Source organism: Trichechus manatus, unplaced genomic scaffold (genome assembly GCF_000243295.1).
Source record: "Trichechus manatus latirostris isolate Lorelei unplaced genomic scaffold, TriManLat1.0 scaffold00026, whole genome shotgun sequence".
NCBI classification, from domain to species: Eukaryota; Metazoa; Chordata; class Mammalia; order Sirenia; family Trichechidae; genus Trichechus; species Trichechus manatus.
The window spans coordinates 20,347,311-20,357,026 of NW_004443962.1; the positions used below are offsets into that span (position 1 = coordinate 20,347,311).

General features: G+C 38.0%; 1 protein-coding gene across 3 annotated transcripts in view; it reads right to left on the reverse strand.

Moving 5' to 3' along the window:
- The window catches only part of ATP6V1A (ATPase H+ transporting V1 subunit A), a 67,782-nt gene extending 58,422 nt beyond the window's left edge, over nucleotides 1-9,360 (reverse strand). For all 3 annotated transcript variants that reach the window (XR_002823618.1, XR_002823617.1, XM_004373676.2), the window contains exon 1: nucleotides 9,201-9,360. The gene's annotated coding sequence lies outside the window, so the exon portion shown is untranslated. The remainder of the gene's footprint in view (nucleotides 1-9,200) is intronic.
- Nucleotides 9,361-9,716: the final 356 nt, after the last annotated feature.

Here is a 9,716-nt window from a genome sequence, read left to right on the forward strand (position 1 = left end):
TTGTTCTGGTACATAAGATCAGCAGCTTTCACAACAATAAACAATTGCAGCATTTTACTCTTCCAAAAATACACATTCAAACTTTAACTGACAAAATTTCAATGTATAAATCACATAAAGAGCATTTCAAGTTATATCTAGAATGCTTACTGTTATGTGAAAGTAATAAGTCTAAATGTCATGCCTTGTTCTTATACTGACATTGTTACACTGATTTTATATGATAGTAACCTATGCTATCACATGACGGATCACATGCAATGCAGGATGCTACAAATGTTAAAGGCATCAAACTATTCAACCTTCCTTCCAATGGCTCAAGCTAAACGTCAGATTTGGGCCAAATGCTGAGGACAACGCTGAACTTCAGTGCATCCCTAACTAGAGAGCAATTTGGCAATATCTACCAAAATTCAAAATGTAGACACGCTTTGACCTAGCTATTCCATTTCTAGGAATTTACTGCACATGTCCAAAACGTACTATTAAGAAAATTATTTACTACAGCACTGCTTCTTACAGCAAGATTTGAGCGCCCGTTTACATAGAGACTAGTTAAATCACGGTTGTATGAAAGGCTGCATGTTTAGCAGTAAGAAGATACTGAACTCTGGAAAGAGATTCCCTGGGTTCAAATCCTGAGTCCTACCACCGGTTGGACATTTAACCACCCCATGCCTAATATCCCTCACTAGCTGGATGTGGATAAAAACAGTACCTATCTCACAAGGTTGTTGTTAGGCTTTCATGAGTTAATACATTTTAAATGTTTAGAAAGTGCCTAGATCAGGAATAAGTGCTTAATAAATTAAGTATGATGATGATGATACATCTACACAGTTAATACTAGACTATCGTTAAAAAAAGGAGGCCTAGACTGTCATTAAAAAGAAAGGGGCAGCTTTAACTGTATCAATGTCTAAAGATCCCCAAGTAGAAAATGTAAACTTCAGAATAATGGAAAGAGATGTGCCCATCGGTGGACAAATAAGAAAAACAAAATGAAAAAAAAAGAAAAGATGAGGAAAGAGAGAACATACACATATCAATATACAACTTTTTACTGTATTTGTACAGGTATCACCCATTCAATTTAATTAAAAATATTGTTGACTAATTCAGCAAATGCTAAAATAACTGAGACAAGTGATGAAACTAGTATAAATCGCTGATTAACAGAGCTAGTAATTAATAATGACATATATTTATGTAGCTCTTACTATGTTGCCAGTTATCATTCTAAACACTGTATTTTACAGCTGAGGAAAATGCAACACAGAAAGACAAAGGTAACTTTCCTAAAGTCACACAGCTAGGAAACTAGGAAACGGCAGAGTCAGGATCTGACCCAGATAGTCTACCTCCAGCCTCCTTGCCCTTCACTTTCTTGCTATGTTGCCTCTCAACACTACTTCAAAATTACTTTTTATTTCCATATACCCTAACCCTTTTCAAAAAGAATTTGTACAGCTTCCAATAAATAAAATATATGCAGTAAAATTAATAAAAGAAAACTGGCACTGAAAGAGAATACCAAAAAATATCAATGTGAGACACAAATACAGCTGCTGTAAACACACGACAAATCCAACTCTAAAGCAGCTGCCATCCTCTATTATGGCTTTGAAGTATTAACTTCAGACTCTTAAAAGGACTGGAATAAAAAATTAAATGACTGCAAATGCTATTAATTTTGCTTCTTTAAAGACATTCTTATTTGAAGCTTTCTTAAAGAAAGTTAATCTTGCAATCTAGATTTCTTATTCACCAAAATCCAAACGTGAACCTTTCTTAAACAATTCTGTCATGTGCTTAAAGTCGGGTGACAGATCCTATACTCATGACATATACGACATCTCCAAGGCAGAAACCATTCTAAGAGGACTTAATATCCAAACCAAAAATAAAACGTCAATTTGTAACCTTATTTGGTAATGCCTATCATTTCTCGTACATCTTAAATGCTATGATGGACACTGGGTGTTCCAAGGGTTATCACATACATAAAATTATTGGGAGACTTTCTGGAGTTATCTGGATAATTTATACACTATTGCCTCAGATATCCAAGTCACTAAGACAAGACAAATATTCAGATAATTGTTGTGACTAGCCATTTCAATTTATTTTTTCCTTTTGTTTTCTTTCCCCTATGTAGTCTTCTACTTCTTTTTGAAATATAGTTGTTTTTTCTAATTACAGAAACATTACATGTTCATTGTAAAAATAAAAATTAAAAAACATAACATAGAACAGTATGAGGAAAAAAGTAAAAATCACCCGAAATACCCATCAAATCACTTTGAGATAACCACTAAACGTTTTTGAGATCAACCTTTCCTGCAATCTGTCTCACACATATACATGCAGCAGGTTGTATGTATAAAGAAAATTTTAGAGATTCATATTTAAAGTATTTAATGTTTAAGTCTTTAACCATCTAAAATCGATTTTTGCATAATGCTGCAAAGTGGTGGCTCTATTTTCTTCCAGATGGAACAACTGTGTCAGTTATATTTACTAGATACATGTGCCTCTTTCCCAACTGAACTGAAATATCACTGTCATGTACTGAATTCCCTTGTATGCTGAAATTTACTTCTGCTTTTTAAAATTCTGCTGCATTTATATACTTCAGCCTAAGAATGTATATACACTGATAAAATCCAGCAGTTATCTGGATAATTCAAAGCATTTTCACTTGAGATATCAAAGCAGTTAAGATGAAAGAATTATTTAGATGCCTTAATTCTCCGTATCAAATTAAAAAATTTTTTTTTGTTGTCCAAAGCAATGCCTGGAGCCCTGGTGGTGTAGTGAACCAGAAGGTATGCAGTTCGAATCCACCAGCTGCTCCTTGAAAACCCTATGGGGCAGTTCTACTCTGTCCTATAGGGTTGCTAAGAGTGGAATCGACTATACGGCAACAGGCTTAAAAAGCAATGCCCACTGATTGTAAAAACCCAAATATAAAGAAAGTACAGTAATGAATTTTATATTTTTCTTTAATTGCCTAATCTAGAGATACTTACTTTGATGCATTCACTTCCAAATTTTTCCATATGTATATACAATCACTACCATACATAACAAAAGTTTTTTTATCATGCCCTTTCTTCAAGTTTACAAGTATTTTGCAATTTGGTCTTCTCTATTTTACTTTTAAGTAAAGTTTTTAAAAATTAACCTAAGAAATTACTAAAACAAAACAAACTGATAAAGTCTGATTGCGTTTCATTGTTTAAGCACATCTAGAGTTATTCTGCATCATATCATGTACCACCCATTTTATTTTCAATGAAATAAGCTTATTTTTCATAAAAGAAACAAAACATGACATGCTTTAGGTATAGTTTTTAAAAACACTTGTCACCAAGAGAATAGTTCCTACAGACAGCACTAAGATTCAAAACCTAAAATTTTTTTAAAGCAAGCTAGTCATAAGTCATACCAAAAACAACAGCAAGAAAAAATCACAGGATATAAGAATTAAAGTGCCTCTTACTTAAATTTAAATCTGAACACCTATGATATACCATCAATTTTTAAAAATGACTAATCACTGTTGTGAAATTCATTAAATAGAGCTAACTATAAGCATATACAGAAAGGAGTTGCAGCATATATAGAAAGACGAGTTCCAATAAATTAGATAATTTTATTTACAGCAATGACTAATTTTAAAGATGATTTTAATAGTTTCAGGAAAAAAAAGGATATATCACTTTGAAGGTATACCTTCATTTCAGTGCTCGTGTGCATGCATTCTCTTTCTCTATATACATACACACATACGCGTGCTATATATGTGTGTGTATATACACACTTACAATGTGTACTATATATAATATGTATATACTACATATATAAAAAAATACACTTACATAAACCAAAGTCTTTCGTGTCACCAAAGAAATAAGAAAGGAGTAAAATTTAAAGTCTCTACAGTAAGAAATAAAATGGAAAACATTCTTACTGACCTTAATTTATTTAATTATAATAGGGGACTTGAAATTAACGAGAATATTCAATAATCTTTTAATAAAATCTTTCCTTAGAACAAATTAGTAATATTTTTTCAAGATTAGGGTGAGACATAAACTCATGATAGCTATACTTCAATTATTGTTTGACTTAACTAATATTTTCCAACACAGATATGCTAATCCTTGCGTGTCACCAGTTTAAGAAGGAAAAATGTTTATTCTAGTTCATGTCTCCCTTATGTTCTCTACACTCTTATGCCTATTTCATATGAAAATAAAAATAAAACATGAAAATGTTTAAATTCAAAGAAAAGGTAATACTTGTAAATTTATAACATATGCATTAACTCAAAAGTCCTTGGTCTAGAATTCTGTACAATTATATTTCTATAATCCACTGTAGGGACAAAAATTTAGGAACAGAAGAACTGCCTCTTTTATTGATTCCACATATTAATGATCACGGGGCAGTCGTGGTTCTGTGGTAGAATTCTCACCTTCAATGTGGGAGAACTGGGCTCCGAGTCTCTTGAGCACAGCCACTATCCATCTGTCAGTGGAGGCTTACATGTTGCTATGATGCTGAACAGGTTTCAGTGGTCCTTTCAGATTAAGACGGACTAGGAAGAAAGGCCTGGCCATCTATTTCTGAAAAATCAGCCAATGAAAACCCTATGGATCACAATGGTCTGATCCCATTGTGCTTGGAGATGCCATGAGTAGCGGGCAGCTAACAACAACAGTATTGATGATCATAATCTCTGAAAAATATTTATATAGAAAATATTAAGCCACTGCAGTTGCCAAAATAGGGGACTTGATATTGATCTTTCTCAGCTGGCACTGACAGATCCGTTTTAGAATCTTTGTTAGAAGCACAGTTTTTCTTGCCCACTCTTTTTTTTTTTAACAATAGCCTCATTTCAAATTCTACTCCCTTCTCCACCCAAACCTGGCACTCAAAAAGAGGCATTATTTCGTAGAATGCCGTAAATCTCATTTAGAAATTGAGTATAAAAAATAAGCTAACAGTAAAAAGTTATTAACTTTTTTTTTTTTACAAAGTTTGTGTGTATTAAGATCCTACATTCATGATGTCATTTACTGGCTCTCCAGGGTAGATTTTACACATGAGGAAACTTAACCTTAAGTTAACTGTCCAGGATCATATAGCTAGTAAGTCGTAGGGCCAGAAATTGAGCCTAGGTCTATCCAGCTGGGAAATCTATTCTGGTAAAGTCTGCACTCTATTGTTTTACATTTACACACACTTAGTTTCACATAGATTATAAAAGGTCTTCTTGAACTCACAATACCCTTGAGAGGTGGGGCCTCATCCCCAACTTTACTTAAAAGGACCTGTAACTAAAGTGGCACAGCTGAGCGAAGATCATCTTTTAGTCTAGTGTTACAACACTTGTAACATGTTCAGAGTCACTTTTTTCATTCAGTACAACTCACTCTTCTTCCCTTCTCTCCCGTATCGGGATGATAACCACATATATTAGTAAACATATATGGTATCAAAACAAGTAAGCTGATCATAGCATTAATATTATTAATTTATATTTGAAAGCTAATTACCTACTGCACAATCTTAGAAGGAGCTATGATCTGCAAGAGCTAAAATGGTTTAATCTCCTTGTCCAACTGTCAAACACTCATTCAATAAATAATTCACTGAGTATCTATCAGGTCCCTGGGTGGCGCAAATGGTTTGTCCTGGGCTACTAACTAAAAGATCGATGGTTCAAATCCACCCAGCAACGCTGGGAAGGAAGTCCTGACAATCTACTTCCTCAAGATCTCAGCCACTAAAAACCCTATGGAGTGCAATTCTACTCTGACATACACTGAGCCACCAGGAGTCAAAATCAACTCAAGGGCAACCAATTTTGGTTTTTTTTTTGGATCAGGTACATTAGCATTGTGGTGCTGAAGCCACAAAAGTAAAGACGCTGTCCTGGAACTCCTAGGAGCTATACGGTTTAGTAAGGAACAGCCCAGCAAACAGTAAATACAATGTGCTAGAAGTTACTATAGAGGAATAGAAAATATTGCATAATAGTCTATAGGACTTAGTGAATAGCCCTGCCCATGGGGGAAGGAAGAGCATTCTTGGTGGTGGTAATCCATAAAGACAGTGTGCCATTTAATGCTGGACTGTGGCACAATTTCAGTTTCTAATGAATGTTAAGATTTCTGCATGTAACAGTCATAAACTTATAAAGCTAGCCTCAGAAATGTCTTCCACGCTTCAAATGACTAGCGTGTTTGTGTGTGTGTGTGCGTGAATTGCGTACGTCAAAGCTTTTTTTCACATTCAACCTTAGCAACAACTTACTCACCAGTTCCCACTGCTAATCCTCAGATTCTTCAGTGGTTTATATTATTGCTTTCATAAAACCAAAAAATGAAACCCATTGCCATCGAGTTGATTCTGACTCATAGCAACCCTACACAGCAGAGTAGAATTACCCCACAGGGTTTCCAAGGCTGTCATCTTTATGGAAGCAGACTGCCACATCTCTCTCCTGCTGAGTGGCTGGTGGGTTAGAACTGCTGACATTGGATGAGCAGCCAAGCACTTAACCACTGTGCCACCAGGGCTCCACCACTTTCGTAAGTTCCCTAAAATTTGGGGAATTGTAAATAAAACTGCAGACTCATTCAACCTCTCTCATATTGATTTTTTTTTTTTTCCTCTAGTACTCAATGCTTATAGCTGATCTTCTCTTTCCCATTTTGGTCTCACCCAGACAGGACTGGTTTGAACCTTCCAGACCACCTAAGGAGTTCTGCTTATTTGGTGGAATGTCACCTGAGCAATAAAGTGACACTGCTTATTCTCTTCTGTCCTCTACAGATCAGGGAAGTCTCAATCTGGAAGAAATTAATGGATAAAACTATATACCTATAGCAAGCATAGCTAGGAGTTCCTGGCAATCTGCTTCTGAAACATCACAGCCTTGAAAACCGCATGGAGCAGTTCTACTCTGCGCACATGGGGTCGCCATGAGTCAGAACTGCCTTAACGACGACTAACAACAACAGAGACTACTTGAGTGTCAGCAGCAGGCATGGCTACGTAAGCACATCAGGAGATTAATGCTATTGTCCAATACAGATGTGAAGTACAAAATGCTAAAACTGTATACCACAAGGGACAACTGAGGTCTTCTTTATAACCTGGAGAACATCTATTGCCGTACAGTAAAATTCTGGCTCATAGTGACCATACAGGACAGAGGTGAACTGTCCCGTAGAATGTCCAAGGCTATAATCTTTATGGAGGAGCCCTGGTGGCACAATGGTTAAAACCAACCACCTTTCGGTTAGCAGCTGAGTGCTTAACCAATGCGCCACTCGGAGAAAAAAGTAAGATCTTCAAGGCTATGTCTTCTAGTAAGGAGCTTTTCTATTTTGAATTCACCATAAAAACATTTTATTAAATTGCTATTATTACAAAATTTTAATTAACTTTTTGTTCTTCTTAACAAAGTAAGACCAGTTTATGGCAGAAAATTTGGAAGTTACAGAAAACCAAAAATGACTAAATCAGTCACATCCACCACACAACGAGGATTCCCTCCTCAGTTTTCAGCTGTCTTTGAGTCACACTGGTTGAAAAACTACCGGATTTAACTGAGAATATGATTTTTCAGACAAAGAAAAACTGTACCTTAAATTAAAAAGTTAAATTTGTAATTTTTCTAAGGGCTTTCAATTTAAAAGAACCAAGGAACTTTCTGAGTTTGCAGTCAAAATAAAGGGGTTTAACCTCAAAGCAAAAAGCACTGTTCCCTAAAGCACAGTGTTTGGGGGCAAAACACTGCCTACTACATTCCACGTGAAACGGCAGTACACTGGCTTGGCAAAAACCTACGCAAAACAATTTCTGTATTTTCACAAAATACTATTATTAAAATCTGAAGAGGTCACCTCCAGTTTTACGAATGGGGAAAGCTAAGAAGTGATACAAGTGTTACTTAACTAAAATCAACATAAAACTGGTCAAGGAATTGATTAGGAGTAGCAATTATACATGATTTCAGGGAGGAATGGCAAAAGAGAAAGATGTCAAACGGCAAAAAAAAAAAAAAGAAGTCAGCAGTATCTTGACTTAACCTTCTTACCTTTAAATCTACAGTCAAATAAATTTGGTTTAATTGTATTCCATTTCCACCCCGAACAGTTTCTGAAAAGTTCCCTTTCAGGGAAATCATTCTCCATAGCCTAGCTTGGGCCTCCTAAATACCACGACGTTGCAACACTATCTTTCAACACCTCTCCATTCAATTCAGGCTGTCGCATTAGCATTACCATCATCCCGTTTTGACGCTACCCGTTGCCACCCAGTCGATTCCGACTCACAGCGACCCTACAGAATAGAGTAGAACTCTCCCATAGGGTTTCCAAGGCTGTAAATCTTTACAGAAGCCAACTGCCACATGTTTCTCCGGCTGCGTGGCTGGTGGGTTCCAACTGCTGACCTTTAGGTTAACAGCCGAGCGTTTAACCACTGCGCCACCACGGCTCCTGTTTTGAAGCTCGTGTATCTTTATTCTTTTAACTGTCCTCCCTCCCTGCCTGCACCATAAAAGCAGAGAAAAAAAACATAAAAACTTGCCTTTATCCTTCCAGTCCCACCCAAAGCACGTGAAAACCTACAGAACCTCTCCTGCAGGGATGGCAGATAAAACCCTCAGAATTAGAGAAAGCACATTCAGAAGCAGGCTCTTCAGTGGCTCTGCAGTGAGAGCCGTGTATCAGTGACATTCCCTCCCAAGCCTGTCTCACCGGAGACGCCTCTGCCTCCAGGCTTTTCCTCTCTCCTCTCTCCCCAGCCAAGGCTGAAAGTAAAGGCGATTCGGGACCTTTGCCAAATAATGGGTTTTGGGTAATGGGACCCGGCGGCTATGGCAGACCCCGGGGAATGGCTGAAGGAATCCCAACCCCCGAAGCCCCAAGGACTCCCGAGAGTAAACCATAAGGCCGCACTCGTCCCCAACCCCGAAGAAGGTGGACATCGCAACCCCTAGGTAGTGGAGGCGGCCACAGTGGGGAAAGGGGATCAGGAGAACTGGAGAAATAAGGGTGACAGCGGGGAAAAAAGCCCCGGGCACTGAAGGCCGCCGTTCACATTTCCCCTTTTCTTTGCTTCGCATCCCTTCTCCTATCCTTATCAGTCACCGATTACCCGTCGCCACTCACCTGCCCGGCGCGAGGCGCAAAGACCAGTACGGACCACCGACCCAGAGGCTCTGTCACTGCGGGAGGGGAAGTCTTTAGCTGCGGGGAGGGCGGGTCTAGTCCGTCACGTGACCTACAGCCCCGCCCTGCCGCTCTATTTCGGGGGCCTGTATCTTTGCAGATCGTTTGAATACTAATTTCCTGCGGTTAAAGAAAAAAAAAAATATTTCACTAAGATTGTGTTGTGAAGTGCAACGTAGGAGACATGGGTGGCAAGGGTTAAAGTCCATTGCCAAGGTTGTGACGTTCACGCCACGATCTAGGGACCGGAAATGGCGAGGGCGTTCCGTCCTTCTGGGGCCTGCCGGTAAAATCCCAGGCCGCAAGGTTTGAGCCAATCACGTGATCCCAAAACTAGCGTGCTGGATGGATGCCAAGTTATCCAGCCGCTTGTTAACTACGTTTACTTGTCTTAAAAACGCCTCATTGACCTAAGCTTCCCATGGACGTCAGACTTACTACCCCCGCTTTATAAAA